Here is a 21,410-nt window from a genome sequence, read left to right on the forward strand (position 1 = left end):
AAGTGACCCAGCAACAGTATTCTCATCATGAATCCAAAACTGTGAGACACAGCGGTGCTCAGAGATGAATGGAGTGTGAACCGGCTTCAAGAGCCAGCTCTCACCTTCAGGGGTTGTTTATACCAAAACAGCCTTGTACTGCCATGGCTGGGGAAGAAATCTTTAGAGCCTGGTTGTTCTCTATATAATATGCAAGGTTGGTAAAACATTCTTTGTTTCACAATAGCTTTTAAACAGCCACTCAATACACAGAAAGAACCTTCAGCTTATGCCTCAATGGTTTATTCCAGATAGGGTCCTCCAGATGCCACGGCCTACACAACGGAGGTGGGTAAGATGAAAGGGACAGAGCTGATGAAGACCATGTCTTGCAATTTTGCTTATAACCAAGTTAAAAAACAAACAAGTGAACAAACAATTATTAGCCCAGTTACAGCTGTTTATCACCGTGAGCATGTAGCTTGATCTTTTTCAGTCTCAGTTTCCTCATCTGTACAATGAGGCTAATACACAGAATACGAAGAGCTCAGTACAGAACCTGCACTTAGTAAGAGCCCACTTAGTGGCAGTTATTACTAATACTTAGTAGATAATTAACACTTGGCATACCAGTTCCCCTTTTTGCAAAATGGGGATAGCACTGTTCATAACTTCAAATATGTTATTTAAAAGACTAAGTAAAAGATGGTGTAGGTTCTGCTGAGTTAGGTGCTATAAGTAGATGCTTTTCTACAATAACGTCTCCTGAGTGCATTAAAAATCCTGATTTATTAAATGGCCTGCCATTCCTGGATATACCTAGGCTGCCTGGGAGTGAATCTGAAATCAAATTTATGGAAGCTCTTGAGGTACAAAAGAAGGTAACTAAATTTCAAAAGCATGGAACCCCAAAGTTAAAGCAGGTCCATCCTCAGGAAGTTACTTGGATAAGATGTCCTTCCCCTGGGGTGGAGAATCAGTGAGGTTTTGGCACCAGATGCGCCTGGGCTGGAGTTCGGCATTGACTTTGGTACAATCCTGTGCAAGTGGATGTGCTCTCAGGCCCTCAGGATCCTTGTTAATCAATTAGGGCAAAATCTGGGGCTCATTTGTGAGATTATGGCAAAGACTAAAATGGGGAAATGAATGTAGAGAGCTTAGGAGGTACTTAGCGCTGTGCCTGGCACAACAAATGCTGCTGCTGCTGAGTGAGCACAGAGGTATTCTAGGAATTGCATTTTAAAACAAGGAAATATACTGTTTCCTTCCCCCAAATCTACCAAATTAACACAAAGTGCAAATAACCACTTTGATGTTTTTACATACTCACATGAGCTATTTTAAACACTGTGGTATATGAGTTTTGGGGGGAACAAATAAAGCTATTATTAGAAGAATGAGGATTTTTAAAACTTTCCAGGTGATTCCAATGTGCAGCCAAGGTTGAGATCCACTACTGTAGACCAAGCATCAACTAGCTAACATTCAAAATGATTCATTAATTAGCCCCTTATCAGCCTGACCCTTAAGACCACAGACTCTGTGGCTCAAGGGAGAGGAGGAAAATGGCCCAAGAAAGGCCTTGAGATGAGCATGAACAGGGACTGGGGATCCCATGTGGAGAGGGACATGTGGACAGTGAAGAGACAGGCCTGCACAGAGAGGGGGCAGCAGTGGAGACCAGATGTAGAAAGGGGCTGGGCCTCAAGATCCAGGCACAGGAGGAGCCTGGATCTGGTGTAGAAGAGTTGGGTCTATGGCTAGACAGTCACAGGAATTAAACAGAGGCAGAAGGCTGCAGCTCTAGAACCAATGACTGGGTATTACCTACAGCTTAATAGAGACAGGCGAAGAGCACTCTTAACAGGCTTAGAAAAGTAGTAAGAAAACTGCTCTATCACAAGCCAGGTCATTGATTTCTCACATGGCAGAGTGTTGCAGGAGCACGAAGTCCATGTCTCACAACTCTGAAAGACACACACTTAGAGTTGTTACCCACAGGACCAAACCAACTGCAAATTTTAATATTATATGTTAGCTTCTGTTTATCTTCAGGAACAGCAAAACATTATAAATAGAAACAATGGTGGAAAAGGAAGGTTTATTCTGCCCTGCCAGTGTTGGTTTTCAATCAACTATGAGCACTCCCTCTCCCCCAGCAACTAAAGACAAGGGGGAAGAACACCAATGAGGAGGAAAAGTACAACCCCCTTTCCCCCTCCATCTTTCGGAATCCTAAGCGCAGATCATCATATAAAGTTAAGTGGACTTCCATCCATAGTTACAAAGCCTTGAGTAATAAAGTATAAAACATAGTACTCAAGAGTTAAAACTGGCAACTTGATTAGAGTCTGTATAAATTAATAATAGCTAATAGTAATCACAGCAGCTATGATTTACTGAGCATCTTCTACATGCCAGACACCAGGCTCTGCGCTGACTTATAGGATCTAAAATCTCTCAATGGCCTTGCAATGTCCTGTCTTAGAGGAGAGAACTGAGCCCAGAGTGGTTCAGCTACTCCTCCCAGATCAAAAAGGTGGAGTAGCCTTAAAACTAGACTTGGACTTTTCCAGAAAACATGACAAAGAAATGTGATATCAGGACTTAGCTTTGGGAATTTCTCATTGTAGTCCAAGAGTCTGAAACAAGACCATTATTGTCCACTTTCTTTGGGTGACCAGCTGATATCTGATGAAGAAAAGGAGACTTTTGGCAAAAGAGGAAGGGGAATTTTCTGTGTGAGTGGCAAAAGAACAAAAGGGGATCATGTTTGTACAAAACCAGTGGCTACTACAGTACTGGGTCTACAGGAAAGAAGAGAGGAAAGTCAGCAGAAGTGATGGTCCATGCTCTTTTTCTTTCTTTCTTTTTTTTTTTTGAGATGGAGTCTCGCTCTATTGACCAGGCTGGCGTGCAATGGTACAATCTTGGCTTACTGCAACTTCTGCCTCCCAGGTCCAAGCGATTCTCCTGCCTTAGCCTCCCAAGTAGCTGGGATTACAGGCAAGCACCACCATGCCCGGCTAATTTTTGTATTTTTGTAGCGATGGGGTTTCACCATGTTGACCAGGCTGGTCCTGAACTCCTGACCTCAGGTGATCTGCCCATCTCAGCCTCCCAAAATGCTGGGATTGATCCATGTTCTTAGACCTGCAGCTGCTTTTCTGGCCATCTCACCAGAAATGAGTGACCACAGAGTCAACCAAGCCCTCTCCCACAGAGAACAGACCTTCCTCAAACTGCTGTCAGTTTAAGGAGGCCATCCAAGTTCTGGCCCACTTGGAAGGCCTGTCTATTTTATATTCTAGTCCATGTCAAGGCTATCGGCCTGAATTTATGCTTCCAGCTTGTCCTTGGCTTCCTTCTTTCTCATTTGGGGGAAGACAGGAGAATGAAGCTTGAGAGCTCCAAGACATGGAGGTACTTTGAATTTGAGATGAAAAGAGTGTGCCCAGTCATAGAACCAATTCTTCCACACCAGATCCTAAGATTTTTGAAATCCTAATTAAATTTTTAAGAACTAGCCCCCCAAACAAATCACTTACTAGTTTTACAGTAATACGACTGACCAGAGATTATATTATTTGTTACAATATAGCAATACTGAAAGGCTTAGGAAAGATTTTCTAGACAAACTCTTATTAATATTTTGGGCCAATTCCTTAGTGAGTATTTATGAGGCCAACTGAATCATTTTTTTAGATGAGAAAAAAAAATGCAAGGCTTAAAAGGGTTGCTAAATTCTTGGCTTTCCCTAACTGAGAGGCATTATTCTCAGAAGTTTCCATTAAATTCTTTTTTAAAGTAATAGTTTCCTTTGTAATGTTGATTGTGCAAAGCTGTAAAAACAAGCCACTGTTGGTTTGGACCTACTGGAAGGAGTAGTTCAGCATTAAGACTGAAATGCCACCAAGTCAGCTGTACCCCAAGTATAGGAATCCCTTCTACAATACACCTAACCTTGGTTCCTGGCCTCTCCTGAATGGACTGTCACAGATGTCACTGTCCTAGGAGTTTAACGGGACTTAATGTCAGCCCATTCCATTGGAGAACAGCTCTGGGAAATTCTTTCTTAAACTGACCCAAACCCACTGGCCCATCTGGAAAAACATGAAATAAATCCAGACTATTTTCTGCTTGAGAGCTCTTCAATTGTTTAAAGAGAGCTATCTCAAGGTTTCCTTTTCCTTAGTTCTTTCAACTGTTCTTCACAGGACCTGGGGGATCCTAACCACTGTAGTCCCCATGCATCCAACAAACATTAACTGAGCACTGAATACTGGTATGGTAGTGGCCCCTAGGGTCTTTCTGGTTTGCCAGTGTCCTCAACAAACGGTACCTGTAACTGAAAACACTTAAGATGTGGTCCAAATAAAAAAAAAAATTAGTACTTTTTTTTGATTTGCACCTTGCATTTTTTAAAATTAATGAAGCTATTTCCATTATGTGTATTTGTTTTAGGGTTACATATGGAGACTCTGAATGAAAACAAATGAAAAACCCTAGTCCACAAGAAAAAAGACCTGAGAATGTTTTTTTTGGCTCATGGTCTCCTCTAGTTTATAATGACATACACAATAGATATCTTACCCTGAAGGAAGGACTCCATTGCCCTTATTAATTTTATCTTGTTAGTTTCAGTCCATTGGTCCAACCCACTGACAACTTCCTGAATTCAGATCCTTCCATCGAAAATATCAGCTGTCTATGCTATATCATGTTAAATTTGATAAGCAACCCTGACACCTTCATCCAGATCACTGAAAAAATTGCTAAGTGGAATCATTAGAGACCTTCCTCCAGGCCAAGCTAACCACACAAGGGGGGTGGCAACATTTCAGGCATGTGAAGGAAAGCTTGTGCAATTCAAAAAAATCATATTCAGCAGTATTCTTTTTCATGAAATGAAGAACCTATCAATTTCCTTTTTTATTTTTTATTTATATTTATATTTATTTATTTATGTGAGATGGAGTTTCACTCTTGCTGCCCAAGCTTAGGTGCAATGGTGTGATCTCGGCTCACTGCAACCTCCACCTCCCGGGTTCTTGGGATTCTCCTGCCTCAGCCTCCCAAGTAGCTGAGATTATAGGCACATGCCACCACGCCCGGCTTATTTTTTGTATTTTTAGTAGAAATGGGATTTCACCATGTTAGCCAGGCTGGTATCGAACTCCTGACCTCAGGTCATATGCCCGCCTTGGCCTCCCAAAGTGCTGGGATTACAGGCGTAAGCCACCACACCCGGCAATTTCCTTTTTAATACAAACAACAGATGATATAAAGCTCGGCAGAATCTTGTCTGGTGGAGAAGCACAGAAGACAGACTCAACAGTAGAGGGTGGACAATGAGATATTAATATTTAAAGAGGAGGTGTTTAGGATTTAAAAAGCTGTCAACACTGATCCAGATAGACACTGTCCTCATGGATTTCAACTCTCCTGGAATAGCTCTTGGGCTATGAAGCAACTTAACCGAACCATTATCCACTCAGTATTTCTCCATCTTGTCCAAAAGGCTAAGAGAAGAAACAATCAGATTTCTTACAAACTCAGAATGTATCTATGTATACAGTATTCGACCAACCTAGAAACCTTACCCAAAAAGAACAGATTACTAATTGAGCCTGCCTTGTTGACCTAAGCTGGTTCTCCTGCTTATATCACCTCCAGTGGACGCCGTTCCTTCAAATTCCTCTTGCTCCTAAGGCACGTGAGTGATGCTCATAGTTCCAACATCAACCCCACCCTTCTAGGCTGAGGCTCTCTCAATGCCCTTCTGTCAGCCCCTCCATCTGCCTCATATCCCTCTTGCTTACCCACAAGCCTTTCACAACATTCTCCCACCTGCCCCGATGACTTCAGCCTAGGTTCGGATTGCTTTTCCACTCTTTCCAGGATGTCATTCCCAGCATTTTCTTAGAATTTGGTGGTGCTTTTGGATTCCTGACTTTACAACTCCTAGCCTACTTCCTGCTGACCTTTTTCTCTGTTCCCCATCATCACCCTGGTCACGTGGCCTGCAGCAAGAACACCCCACACCTCTGAGATTCCAATTCCAATTCTGAATCATTTTCCCTCTCTCACTCCTTTGTTGAGGCTCTCAGGCCAGTTTCCCTCCTTGGTCCTGCTATTCTTACTACCTTCTGGCTAAACACGTTCCTGATCCTGTCTCCATCTGTGGCAAAGCTTTTTGATACTTTTCTTTGCTAGAACTTGTCACCTTCTCAATTTTCCAGTAACAAAACAAGGATTGAGTATTTTGCCTATTAACATTATGCCAAATACTGTCATCTTTACCTTTCAAACAAATCCAGAATCCTCAGATTTCAACACTTCCCCTGCTGTCAGAGCCCTAGCATCATATTTCTTGCTTACATTATTGGGACAGAACCATCAGGCCTTTGTGCAATGATCTAGACAAGAGGCAATGGTGCTAGGATGATGTTATCAGGCGGATGGCAGTGAGGGTGTTGAAAACTGTTCTGATTTGTCCCTTACTCCTGTTCTCAGAGCAACTGGAATAATTATTTTAGAATGTCAGGTCACATCATTACCCTACTCAAACCCATCAAAGGTTTTCCATTGCACTCTAAATAAAAGCCAAGTAACCAGATGGTCTTCTTTAACATTGTTCCTGTCCCCCAAATGTCCTAGTCCCCTTTCCTGCTTTATTTTTTTCCATAGCATCCACCACCACCAAACATTTAAAGAATTTTACTTCCTTACTATGGTTATTTCTTCTGTTGCTTCTTCATGCTCTTTAAGTTCTATGGGGATAGCTACCTGTGGCATCTCCTATACCTAGAAGAGTCCTCAACATATAATGGGTACCCAATAAATATTTGGTTAAGTGAGCAAATTAATACTACCTTCCCTATGCAGAGGCTTTATTCGTATTTTCTTGTTCCATAATATATTTGCAAAACAAAAGCAAAGAGCCTCCTTGTTCAGCTGCTTTCTAAGTCTGGCTATGCTGTTCCTACTGATGCTCACTCACAAGCACCCCCTTCCCACCTCTGCCCTAGCAGGCTAGGTGCTGTCCTTACAGGCTCAGACATTCTCTATGAATATCTGAACTCAAGATCCCCATGCAGCCACACCCAATGCCCTTTTACTCTAACGAGTGGCAGTTCTCCACCATTAACATACTTTGTCTTTGTGGCAATTTTACACGTCCCTTCAACAAAGCTTTGCTCACACTGTCCCCACGGCTGGGAGGCCTGCTGGCAAATCTCCCACATTTCTCTTTTAATCCACAAGCATCACTCTCCAGCTTAAAGTTCTCCATTGAATTCCCCTCATCTTAAAATAGAATCCAATGATGAGGCCCTCCATGATCTGGCCTTTGCACTCTGACATCTTCGATCACTCCGATGCGCTCTCGTAACACTGGCTTTCTTGTTTTTTATGACATGCCAGGGGGCCTGGTCATTCCTTCTGTCTGGGCCATTCTTCCCTTTGATCCTGCCATGCTGGCTCCTGGGTATCACTCGGAAAGGCCTCACCTGACCACTCATCTAGAAGTCCAGTGTTCTCTGCTCCTGCTCATCCTGCTTCAGTGCTTCAAACACAATCTGAAATGCTCTTAATTTGTTTACCTTCTGTCCCCACATCCTGCACATCAGCTCCATAAAGGCATAGACTTTCTTCCTATGTACCTCTCTATCTGTGTATCTACAATTGTGCAGGCACATGGTAGACACTAGCCAAATGGATGAATGAATGAACGAGGCCTGGCATGTCTCCCTTAGCATGTCAGTTTCTCTCTAAAGATATCCCCCATTCACCCTGCCTTAATAGCTAGCTTTTCTATGGCTAAAATTCATGGCTGCATTCCCATTGGTGATACCTCTGACATATGCTCACCTATTTATATTAAAATTTCAAGTTCCCTTTATTAGTATATATACAAATAGTTATAAAATCATAAAAAATAATATTTATGATTCTCTTGTCTATTCCTTTCTCAGTTCCTTAGTACCACATCAGAATGGCAGTTTTTTTTTGTCACAGATATTCACCAGTGTGTATGGTGTTACCAAGACAATTTTCTAACTTGGTTTAAAGGCAAGTTCCTCACTTAAAGTTCTTCCTAGTATTTGCTGGATTCCTCCATTTCCAGGAAGAGCCCCTACTCTGATTGCTTAACCCACGGGCCAGGAACTTAGAGTTCACACTTGGCATCATCTACATAAATCACTTCCCACGCTCTCCTTTCTAAGTCATGACCTTGAACTACAGAGAGAGAGAGAGAGAGAGAGAGGGAGAGAGAGAGAGATACCACTCTAAGTCTTAATTCCCTTAGCAAGACTTCAAAGTCATTTAAGAGGAACATGATCCCCTCTGGGGGGCATAACAGGACCTTCTCCCTTCGGGGACAGTATAATCTCAACGATTCACTCGTGCAGCTCCAATGACACACACCAGCAAGTCACATTCTTCCACTAACCTCTAGACATTGCCTTGGCTGCCTCTCCTCCCCTGGGGATCTTCCTTCCTGGAGTCTCTCTTCCCTCCTGGCAGAGCCCACTGTGGTATTAAAGCACACCAGGCTTGGAGTCAGAGGTTCTGAAGTCACATCTCAATCCTCATGTGAACTGGCTATATGAACCTGGGAAAATCCCTCAGACCTCACTGAATCTGCCTCTTCAGCTGGATACTTCATAGGACGGTTGCAAGGATTAAGTGCAAACATGTCTGGGAACGTCTTTTGTGAAGGATAAGGTGCTATTTAGCCATCAGTTGTGGCTATTAAGATCTTTGGAGCCTCATTCTTTCTTCAATGCAGAGGTGGAGCTAACAGGCAACTGTAAGCAGGAAGACACAGCACATTCCCATAGGAAAACCACTTCCTGCTGAGCAATCAAGCCACCTAATTCATACTTTTTCTACGGCAAGCATGAAGGAACATACCCGTGCAACTTTATCCAGAACAGTCCATTGTTCTCCTTTAACATGAGGACCCAGATACTCAGACGGATGCCTCAGAGATAACAATCTAAAGAAGGTAGAGTTGGGTTACATTGAAATAGTCATAAAAGGAGGCTTTTTTTTTTCCCCCCCCCTTAGCTGAGAGCTCAGTGCCCCTCCAGGAGGGAGGAAAAAGCCACAGGCAGCCTTGTTTTCTTCTCATTAGAAACCAAGTCCTAGCCCAGCAGAGGTACATTCCATAGGGGCTGGTTGGGTTTGAGTGGAGGCTGGAGCGCAGAAACATTTTGGGTCCCCCTTCTTGCCTTCCTATAACAAAATCTCAGCAGTTGCTTAAATCTCAGGAGGCCTGGGATGAAACACCACCCAGGCCTGGCTGGACAGGAACAGACACATGCCTGGAGCCCAAATGCGACTCCAGGCTTTTAAGAGCTTGGCATGACCCCAGTTAAGCAATTCTGGAATCCACAGAGACTCTCCCTTGACTCCCCTCTCCCCACACCCACTCTCCCGAGACCTTCCTGGAAAAAGCATTGCAGGATTGGCAACCACCTCGTGCTTCCTTTTTTCTGCCAGCCGTCTGTATTTCCAAAGGAATCAGGCCCTAAGCCTAACCACAGTGCTCAGTAAATGGAGGCTGCTTTCTGATTCTTTAAGCGACCTTACAGCAGGCAGCCAGCTCTTCCCCCCTCACTACATGAAAGAGAAAGAAAGAGAGAGAGAGAGTGCGCGCGCGCGTGTGTGTGTGTGTGTGTGTGTGTGTGTTTCCTTTAAGGCAACACAAGAAGAGTTTGATGTTTGGTTAGATCTTACTATTATATTTTAAATGTCATCTTTTAAGAGTCTTTTTTTTTTTTCCTGGTTTCTAAGATTCACTTTGCCTTTGGATGGAAACTGTCTGCTGGAAAGACAGAGCTGCGCTGTGAAGGAGAGTGAAGCTAAGGCACGCTTAACAACGGCAGGCTCAAGTCAGAGTTATGGAGCAAGATCAGTCCCTGGGGTGAGTCTGAAGAGGCTGCGAAACATGCTCTATCCAGCTGGGAGTTTTGGGGCTTAGAATGTTTGGGGATGGACCCAACATCTCGCCCCAGGCTCACCACTGTATAACAGGCTTTAGGTATGCATTAATCTAGTTTTGGGGGTCATATTTTGGCTCATGGGGTTCCCGAATTTCTGTGTTGGAAGGTATTTTCAGTGGGTATCTGAATGATATGATCCCTGGGAAAGTGACCCTGTAGGATGGAGGCTCTCTGAACAAATGCTACCTTGTTTTCTTTCTTTGGTTCTTGGAGTGTCCTTTAAATTAGTTGAAGCCTATAGGCCTTAAGCTGTGAAAGACTTGATAGACTTCTGCTAAGACAGTGCAAGTTAGATTCAGGCACAAATAGTACCTTTCAATTGTGAGTGTGATTAATATTTGGCGATAAACAGAAGAGGGCTGGTAGCAGCCTAGCTTGTGCATACCTGGTTCCCTGTAATGAGAGAAACCACCTACTCATCTCCTTAGCCACATGAAAGGCTGCTGGCTTTTCTTCTCCAGGAAAACGCTCCATAATGGGGCCCAAGCTCTGGTCCCCGACAATGCAAGTGCCCTGGAGGAAGTTGCCTGATTGGTAGGGTTAATCCACAGTCCCTGGGAAAATGCCTACCTCCCCACTACTCCCCATCAGCACGCCTGAGCCAGACCCTGCCTAGAGTTCTGAGAGTGGTAACCATTCCTCTTTTCTGGCCTAAAGACTCTTCTCACCAGGACTATGGAGAATACCAAGAGGCAACGGAGATTGATCTCATTTTACTGGTCAATGTTCTTTGGGAGAGTCTGTTGGGTTACCGCAGAGGTTTCACCAGTGGTAAGAAATATATCAATCCTGTTGACCCAATGTATGCACAAACAGATTGCAAAAAACAATATTTACCCTGAGTATGTGATATACACTGATATTTTCTTTCTATCCTGTGCTATTCAATTGTTTAAAATGCTGCTCTCCATATATTAAACTGATTTCACAATCCTGTGAATGGGTTCCTACCCACAGCTCAAAGTTTGGTAGAAGAACAGAACCTGCTCTAAGTAGCTTCCGAGTTAGGAGCTCAGGCTTTGACCAGATAAAAACAATGGGTTCTATTGGATTCATTTGCAAATATTTCCTGAGCACCTAGTAGGTCCCAGGCACTGGCACAAGTGCTGGGTATATGGAGTAGAATAAAGAAAACAAAGTGAAAGTCACCTTTTGATTCATAGGCAGAGTTCCGCAGCAGAAAAGGATTCACTTGAAAAAAAATTATTCAATCAGTATTTTTTTAAAAAAGGAATCACGTGTATGTATAAAACAGAACTAATAATATTTCAGGATAAAACATTATGAACGACTCTTAAGGAAATTCTGGATTTGGAAATTATTTCTGATTCAGTATCCACTTGATGTGCATTTACACTTGGCCATAACAGCTTCATATTCTAATCAATAACATTTAGCTCTCTCCACGGATATGAATCAGAGACCCTTACTCCATGAACACACAAATGTGGAGTGATTTCAGCTTTCTCAGGGACCATTTATTCTGCAATAAACATGAATTTCATTGACATTCCCTTTATCCTGTATGAGATCAAGTCAATATATACAAATCAGGATATGAACAAAATTGACCCCATAGCTACAAACGGTGGGATGAAAATAGCAAACAGATTATTAATTACAAAGAGGGTTTCTGCTGCACAGGCAGTTCCTCTGTGTCGGCCCTTGCAGCTTTCCCTCACAAAGCTTCTCCCACTCTGGTCAGGCGGATATTTGTATCATGGAGCAGAGTCCTGCAGTGTCCCCTGGGAGAAGCCACATGCAAGGACTTTACCCTATGCTACATCATTTCAAGGCTTTCCACCCAAGTGCCTTTGAACTGATAACATTACACAGTGCAGAGCTCAAGCATCAGTGCTTTGAGTCTTCTGTTTTATCTTTAAAAACCATGAGAGTTTTGCACAAGTCTACACATGAAGTCCTTCTACCTCACTCCCAGAGTTTTCAGGTGAAATACAGGCTTATCTTGTAGCTTCCCATACTCTTCTGAAATCTTCCGCTAACCCCCACATTATTCAGGCCCCCAAGGGAAGAAGCGCAGGCCTGAGTAACAGCTGTCGATATTTACCAATGGGAGGAACACCACACTCTTAGCTCCTGCATCAAGGTGGCCCTGTTGTTTCAGAGGATGGAGAGCAAAGGCAGCTGTTGTTAAATTTTCTGCTCTCACCTCACACCCAGCAGTTAACGGATTTTCACATACCCCAATGTTTATTATACAATCTTTTTGTTCCAGGCACTAAGGATTTATATTTTTTAAAACTTACATAATCCTCACTGTAACACTGTAAGGTAGATAGAAACATTATCCTCATTACACAAATAAGAAAATGGAGGCATAAGAGAGGTCGTACATCTGGGGGGAAATAGGGGTCAAGCTCACTTCAGGTCTGTCCCAACTGGGTTACACTCTTAACCATGCTTCTCTGTCCCTTTGTGAAGAGCTAGGAATCTGCATAAATACCACAAAATGACATGATATGCAAAAGAATGTTTAATTACTAATTCTCTTCCTAAAATTAAATTGTAAAAAAAAATTTTAAAGCTCATCCTCACCTTCTAGGTTTTTATAATGGTAAGTCTCATAGAAGTTAAAACATATCAATACTCCTAGGGTTGAAAACTAGGGTTGTCTCTTAACAATATGGCAATGTACAAGGTCACTATAGAATTAGATTTAACCTGAGCTTTGGCATTCAAAGTGTTCGGGTGCAATAAACTCAGACTCCAAATTTTCATACCTAGGTGCCCAGCTTTCCACAGCGTGATCCAATGGGACCCCTTCGGGATGGGGTGTGTAGCATTTACTGAGGATGAGCAGGAATGAGAAACCAATAAGTTAAATGCCCTGGGCAGCACGGTCTCCTGGCCTATCCCATGTATTTATACTATGCGTGAAGGCTGGAGTATCCAGGTTATGGGCACAAAAAAGGAAAAAGAGGAGGCCTAATCTGACCCTGACCCACTGCTGTACCTGAAGGCTTTGCCATTCCTTATCAGCCACTGCCAGTCCAGTGTACTGGCACCTTATGAACAGTCACTGGCTCACTGCAGGTGGACAAAGACATTCCCAAGCAATAGCCAGGGGGTAACCGGGGCGAAGACCACCAGCAGCCCAGGAGTCCCAATATTTTTACAGCCCAGGCTGCACAGTGCTCTTTAACCAATCACTTCTGCAAACTGTTGTTCATATCCATTGTAACAAAGTCTAGGGCTGCCCAAAGCCAGTGTTTAAGGATATACAGCAATCGCCTGGGGCGCTGATTAAAAAATGCAAAATCCATAGGGATTCTAATGCAGCAGATAAGGTAGACCCTGGAATGTTTTCAGTAATTGCCCCAGATGACAAAGCTTCACTCTAGGTAAACCTTTGTCTATCAGTTTTGTATGAAACTAATCATCCATATATGGCCCTGTCCTGACACTAGACTGTAAACACCATGAGGGTTGGAACTGTTTTTTTCTTCTTTGTATCTTCAATGCCCAACTTGACACCTGGTTCACTGAATGAATAGTAGTTGAAACTGATTGTCTCACAGAGATGAAGCCCTGTGCCTTGTCCTTTAGGTACAGAGAGAGGTACATAGCATCTGATCTACCCTGGAAGACTGACAAGGCTGATCCCATCTCAGCAGAATCTAAATCGAGAATATGGCAGAATATCATTGCTTTTGCCAGAACAACCAGATGAAGAACAAAAAGTGAATGTGCTCCATTCCCTCATGAGGCTTCTGAAGCTTTCCTTATGATCTGATCACAGCAAAGGAGACAGGCAACTGACAAATAGCACGCTGGTCCTGAAACACTGCTGGCATCTTTGTCATCAGCCTTCCTGGCCCTTACAGAGAGATCTGCATTCAGCGCTCCAGCAAGGAACAGACACACAAAACTTCAGCCTCTCTCTTAATAAGTCCTTGATTTACTTGTCTCAAGGTAAGAGGACAGTGGTGGTAGGTTGAGATTTTTCAGAGGTTGGAGTGGTGGCTTTCCAGCTCTTGTGTGTGGATTACTAGGGTAAGCCCAGAAGCAAGGAGTTTTAAACCAGCACCTCAGATGATTTAGATGAAGATGCCCCCAGGCCACCGCAGGTGAGCATCTTCATAGGATTATCAGCTTGAAACCAGCTGTGCCAATTTCCTGCTGGGAAACCTGGGGAGCTGGGAAAAGCAGAAAACTTATCAAGCTCTGGTAAGAGTGAACTAACTATAACTGCTAAAGTGTTGGTTGGACGCAGGAAAATGTTTCCTTGGTGGGCTTGTGAGTACCTGGAAAATTTCACGAGTGGCAGTGTACCTACTTCTCTGGAATTTCCTGAAAAATGGGATCCTAAAAATAGGCTGAGAATTGGTCCATGCGTCCTTTTCTTTTCTTCAATCACCTTTTAAGTCACTGATAAAAATTTTATTTTTATTCATTTATTATGTATTTTGGATTCAGGAGGTACATGTGCAGGCTTGTTACACTGGTATACTGTGTAATGCTAAGGTTTGACGTACAGATGGTCCCATCACCCAAGTGTCAGCATAGTACCCGATAGGTAGTTTTTCAGCTCACGCCCCCTCCCTCTTCTCCTAGGAGTCCCCTATATGTCCTTCATATACATATTGTCAGCTCTGTATTTCTGCCCTGTGTGTAATTTTCATACTTCACATTCCACCCTAAGGTGTGGAGCTCTTAAGGGTGGGAAAATTCTGTTCATTATTGGCATCCTTAGCCTGGTTCCCCATGAGCTGACTCCAATGTACTTACCTAGTTTCATAGTCTGCTTCGCTGCCCACCGCTGCTCTCCACCCTCTCGCTCCCTCCTACATGACACTTATGTGAGCCTCCCAGGACCGTTATCTAGCTATACACCAACATAACTGCACACGAAGGGCTAAAACACTGAAACACTCCATGCTAGTCGGCAAACAATGGCTGTCTCAATCTCCATGAATGCCCCATCTGCTGCTCTGGACTCTCCCCTAGAATCCCCAAGATGTAACAGTAAATAAAGGGTTAATACCTGGCACAGCAGGGAGGCTTCTAGGACCCTGCTGCAGCCCAGCTGGGGTCTACTCGTCCATTTTGATTGTCCAAATATTTTGAATATTATCTCTGGCTTCCAAATTCCCAAAACACACATCACATTTTCACCCCTCTGGGCTTCTGCTGGCACAGTGCCCTTTGCTCAGAATGGCCTTCTCTCCAGCCTTCTTGAAACCCCTCTCATAATCCAGATCTTTGGTTCAAACAATCTTCTCCAAGAAGTCCTCCCCAATCCCAGTCTCCCCTCTCAAAACGACTACTCCCTCCACCACAGCCACGGGCATTTTCTTCAAACCTTTTTGTATAACTCTTATCTTTTGTGTTCCTGTAGTTATTTATACATACATTCTAACAGATCTACTTCCCCCACTGCTGAAATTTGAAGAATAGGTTTCAAGGTGAAATGACATTGTTCAATTAATTTCCAGAAAGGCCGGGCGCAGTGGCTCACAACTGTAATCCCAGCACTTTGGGAGGCTGAGGCGGGCAGATCATCTGAGGTCGGGAGTTCACAACCAGCTTGACCAACATGGAGAAACCCCATCTCTACTAAAAATACAGAATTAGCCAGGCGTGGTGGCACATGCCTGTAATCCCAGCTACTTGGGAGGCTGAGGCAGGAGAATCGCTTAAACCCAGGAAGCGGAGGTTGCAGTGAGCCGGATCACGCCATTGCACTCCAGCCTGGGCAACAAGAGTGAAACTCCATCTCAAAAAAAAAAAAAAAAAAAAAATTCCAGAAAGTCAGTCTTGGGCCACATGGCAATTTCTTTGAAGCTAACATAGTCCTATCTGATGAGATCCTTCCGGTGCAAGGACATGCTTTAACCACAGACAGGTTTGACCCTCCCAGTTTCTTGGGTATGGTTTGGAAGGCCACAGGAGTACATTAAAAGGTCCAGCATCAGCTGGGTGCAGTGTGGCTCACACCTGTAATCCCAGCACTTTGGGAGGCCAAGGTGGTCAGATCACTTGAGCTCAGGAGTTCCAGACCAGCCAGGCCAACATGGTGAAACCCTGTCTCTACTAAAAATACAAAAATTAGCCCGGCATGTTGGTGCACGCCTATAGTCCCAGCTACTCAGGAGGCTGAGGCATCAAAATCATTTGAACCTGAGAGGTGGAGGTTGCAGTGGGCTGAGATCATACCACTGCACTCCAGCCTGGGCGACAGAGTGGAGTGAGACTGTCTCTTTAAAAAAAAAAAAAAAAAAAAAAAAGTCCAGCATCTAGAAGCCAGAGGCAAATATAAGCAAGTCCCCAAACCAAAAAACATCCTATCAAATATAGTGCCTGGGACAGAGGGGCTGGCAACGGGCTTCCTGACTGTACTGATGGTGCCTCTTCTGACAGACAAGAGCTCTACCTTCTCTGTGCCAAACCCATCTTCATCTGCCACGCTGCAGGACAGACCTGCTAGGCAGAGGCAGCCAGCAGACCTGATGTGACTTTAGTTTCTTCTCAAAACTGCCTTCCTTTGTCTTTTTGTTTTCTAGCTTCTCATTACCTTGCAGAGGCAGCATTTCAGCAAATAATAGATTGTAAACATCCTGAGGCCAGCAGCAGCTCTTGCTGACCATTTCACTCTCCATAACAGCTAATGATTATAGTATTAGACGCTCATCGTGCACTATTATATGCCAGGCTTTGTTCAATGCACTCAACCTTACTAACCCATGATATCCCAACTATTATCATGTACTGTTTTGTTTGTTTGTCTGAGATAGGATCTTGTTCTTTTGCCCAGGCTGGAGTGCAGCGGTATGATCACAGCTCCCTGCAGCCTTGACTTCCTGGGCTCAAGTGATCTGCCCACCTCAGCCCCCCAGATAGCTGGGACTATAGGCACATGCCACCACCCCCAGAAAATTTTTGTATTTTTTGTAGAGACAGGGTCTCCCCATGTTGCCCAGGCTGGTCTTGAACTCATGGCCACAAAGGATCCACCCGCTTCAGCCTCCCAAAGTGTTGGGATTACAGGCGTGAGCCACTACACCTGGCCTCAAGTACCATTGTTAGCTTCATTTTACAAATGGGGAAGCCAAGTTGAGAGTGGCAAAATGATCTGAGGTGGGGATTGGCCCAGCTAGGCAGTCTGGCTCCAGCGTCCTTGCTCTTAACTGCTACTCAACATCTACTGTGTAGTAGGTGTACAATACAAGTCTGTCAAATATATGAGAAGTGTCTACAGGGCCTTCTTGGTTAAAAGGACACTACTTTAAGAGATTTTTATAAGCACTTGACATCCCCAAACTTCCCCAGATGACTTGTAGCTATGTTCTCATCATATACATACTGTACAACCCCAAACACCAGTCACAGGGGACGCGCGGTACACACACTCTGCTTAAACGTATGTGGATAATAGAGATAAATGCTGTGAGTATTCGAAGGGTCTGAGTGGGGAAGAAAGGCTTGGAAGTAGTTTGGCCACTTTAGGACAATAAACTTTTACTCATTGAAGCAGAGAGACGTGTGTGAGTGCATTCATGCGTGCATGCGTGTGCAGGGTGAGTGATGATCAATAGGGAGCGAGCTGGTGGGGGCATCTCTTTTCTTTCTCCTCCCTGTGGTCTGACAAAGCCTGTCTGTCTTGGCTTGCAACCATTCGTAAAGACCCCATAGCTTCCACTGGCCTCCTGCGCAGGAGGGCAGGGAGCAGGGAGTCATTCATCACTGTCAGGAGATGTGCTGCACGCAGCAGGGCCCGCTTTCTTCCCTGCTGCTCCTGCAGCTAGAGCTGCAAATCTTGAAAAGATGCAGAACATGCACATAGCAAATAACCATTCATCATCTCAGCTCTGGAAGCCCCGGGAGAGGCCCCTCCCCGTGTGGGGCTGACCCATTCTGACTTGGACTCCAGCCCCACTGGAATTTGGAACACAGGGACTTTTCAGGTGCCTAATCCCTGCCCCAGCCTATCCGCATCCTGGATAATCTATTGAGGTTTGGGGTTAAAATTCTCTGAAATGATCCCCCCTGCCCCTTTCTCTACAAGGTCAGATTTTCAGAGTGCTTTCAGCAATCAGACTGCTGCCAAGGTGGCCCGTAATCATTAAATTATGAAAATACAAGTTGCTGAGAGGAAATGAATACCAGGTTTCACTAGGGAAAGGCCTGCTTTCTTGTGAAGTAATTATAAAATTAAAATATCATATTTCTCTGGTGAGTATAAAAAGTCTCCTCATAAGGTAGGTCTGTGGCATGACAGCAACATCAGGATTTACACTGGGGTGGGACTGAGAGAGCCTTCTGTGCCCCCCAAATGCCAGAGACATCTGTAGGTAAATTTCCAAAGACTGGGTTAAGAGTGATTAAAAGCAGAAAGAGGGAAAAGTACCGAGTTTGAATTTTTCAATTACTCTGTAAAACTCAAGAGTCAAGCTGTTCAAAAATGCAGGGTTTCCAAGGAAGGCTAATAATGCCGAGCTAATTAGACCCACAGGCATGGCCAACATATCAATTTGGGCCCAAAAGAGGGACACTGTCCCTTTAAAAACTGCCTTGGGATCTGTGGAAAAGCTAATGAGGAGTGTCAGTTGGGGCTGCTTTATTAGGTGGTCCTCAAGAGGATAAAGCCTGGGGTTTCTGTAACCGGGCTTCTGTGCTTGATTCAATAAATCAATTTATATTAAATGCGGGTGCAGCTCTGGAGTTGGCTTCATAAAGCATTCTGTGGCGTTTCTCAATCTGCTCATCCACTTCCTTGTCAGCCTGCTTGAATGCACTGTCAGAGGGCATTGAAGACAGCAATAAAGAATAAGATAGTAGCTGTATCTATATTTGTAAAACCCAACCTGGCAGCTCCAGACCATGCGTGGAACTATCTCCAGTGAGTTTCTCTCTCCAGAAAGCATCTGGATTGTTGGTAAGAAGCCTGATGCTGTGGGGCTGCGCCTCCCCTCCCCAAGTCAAGCTCCAGGCTATAGATGGAGAATAAAGGTCACCCCAAACACAATGGAAAGGGTTGGAAACCAAGCTGCTTTTAAATCATATTCTCAGGGCCTGAGATACTCCCCAAGAAATCAAAGGAAAAGCAAGAGGGACAACAGTGCCAACAGCTGGTCCTCATCCAGGAGACAGCTGAGAGAGCTGAAAGAAGGCTGCTGGGCTGCTTGGGGAGGGGAGGTGCACTACTGACTAGGGCCGATGAAACGGGTCTCTCTTTAGTCTGGCCAGCTGGATGCAGCTTCTTGGTGGCCCAAAAGTGACCACTGGCTATGAGGTGAGTTGTTCCTAAGCACAATGACTGATGCCCCCGGGGATCAGAAAAGGGGTGTGAAGCCCACCCGTCTGCAGACTCAAGAGTCCGGCAGCAGAGGCACCAGAGGCTGGTGTGGCTACACCATTCGCTGTCCACACTTATCAGTACCCAGCTTTTAAAAAACTCTTTGCTGCCAGGTTCGGTGGCTCATGCCTGTAATCTCAGCACTTTGGAAGGCTGAGGCAGGAGGACTGCTTGAACCCAGGAGTTCGAGACCAGTCTGGGTAACATGGCAAAACCCTGTCTCTATAAAATACACAAAAATTAGCAGGGTGTGGTGTCACACACCTATAGTACCAGCTACTCAAGAGGCTCGACTCAAGTTTTACAGAGTAATTGAAAAATTCAAACTTGGTACTTTTCCCTCTTTCTCACCTGAGCCTGGGAGGTGGAGGCTGCAGTGAGCTGTGGTCATGCGATCGCCTTCCAGCCTGGGTGGCAGAGTGAGACCCTGTCTTTAAAAAAAAAAAAAAAAAAAAAACTCTTTGCTGTTGGGATGTTGAGTTACAGAGAGCTCCTTGCACCACCCCATTCCCAACTACACCCACGCTCTTCTACAATGTAGACCACAGCACCATCCTGTAGAACTTTCCGTGATGATGGAAACGTTCTATATCCGCATGGTCCAGTTCAGCAGCCACTAGCCACATGTGGTTCCTGAGCAACTGAGATTCGGCTGGGGCAACTTGGGAAATACATTTTTAATTTATGTAATTTTAACTAATTGAAATGGCCACATGTAGCTAGTGGCTACCGTGCTCGAGAGCACAGAGAACGGAAAAGGTTTTCTTTGCCTCAATAAAAGCAGAAAGTGCTGAAAGGAGAAAACGAGCTGACTCCACTCTGCTCCCAGTGGAAAATCCCCTATTTGCTCATAGTTTTAAGGAAAAGAGAGGAGGGAAAATTATCGTGATGTATTATCAAGTTAGAATTATAAAAATTAGGGGCTCTACGGGACAAAATAAAACATTGCCATCTCTGGAATCTTTCTAATGGGATCTGTCTTTTCCAGCAGCTCTAAAAGCAGAGCGAAGCCCACCCCTGCCCCCACCACACTTACAGGTTGGCAGCAATGGTCAGAGGAAGTATTTTACAAGTGGGAGACCTAGGCCAGGATTTACCCAAGGCCCCAGAAGCTTGGCAGAGCAAAGTACGCAAGGTGCCTATCACCAAAACAGGACTCTCTTTACCAAATCAAGCATGTGATCTCAAGTTACCAGTCCAGCCTGCCCCTGAAATAAGACCATCATAGCGTTAGAAAGGCTTTGCTTAAAGGAAGAATTCTGGTATACTTTGCTCATGACCAGAACCATCTGGAAGCAATCTAGCATTCACAAGATGGACTTTTCTTCTTTGGCCCTTGCTCTCTCTACAAATCCCATCAGCCCAGGAACAGCTGCCGGAGAATCTGGCCTGGCGCCATGGGTGAAGTTTCAGCCCCCTCCCACACACATGTCCTTCTGGGTCCCTGGCTTGCTTGCCACCCCATGTGGCTGGACATGGCACAAAGTACGCTGGTCCTACTTGAGAAAGCGAAATAGCTAGCGGTCACAGGAGCAGAGACTTGGTGCCACAAAGCCAGCTGTGAGAAACTGCTGTTTCAACTCGGTAACACAGACACTCGCCAGTAAATTACAGCCTGAGACATCTCAGAGGGCTGCGGGTCGGGATACACTGCTCTCAAGGCAACACAATGCCAGCTACAGTGTGCATCCTGCAACAGCAGCTCAACACAAAGGGATGGGGAGGATGGGCCCCAGTGTGAGGATTCTGGCACCGGGACCAATGACACCATGCACAGGAGGTGAGAGCCAAGGGGGTGATAGGGAGAGCAAGGGAAGACTCCATCAGGAATGAACTCAGCGCTGGGGGCACTGCGAAGAGAGCGGCTTTGTAAATCAAGCCACTGTGCAAACTATCTGAGGAGAGGGGGAAGGGGAGGTGGGGGAGCCAGGGAAGAGGCCAACTGCATTATGAAGGTCCTGGTGACAATAACCTTTTGTCCTCAAAACAATTTGGGCCTGCCAAGCTGCTCCACAGTCTCTGAGAAAGCACGAGGGTGGGAAAAAAAGGATCCCCATAAAGAGGCAACAGACTCATTCTTAATTATGAGACAAGGCTTCCCA

General features: G+C 44.7%; 1 protein-coding gene across 1 annotated transcript in view; it reads right to left on the minus strand.

Annotated features, from left to right (window-relative positions):
• Positions 1-21,410, minus strand: part of PPM1H (protein phosphatase, Mg2+/Mn2+ dependent 1H) — a 288,777-nt gene that overhangs the window by 49,495 nt on the left and 217,872 nt on the right. The window lies entirely within an intron of this gene.

This window comes from Theropithecus gelada, chromosome 11 (genome assembly GCF_003255815.1).
Source record: "Theropithecus gelada isolate Dixy chromosome 11, Tgel_1.0, whole genome shotgun sequence".
Taxonomy (NCBI): domain Eukaryota; kingdom Metazoa; phylum Chordata; class Mammalia; order Primates; family Cercopithecidae; genus Theropithecus; species Theropithecus gelada.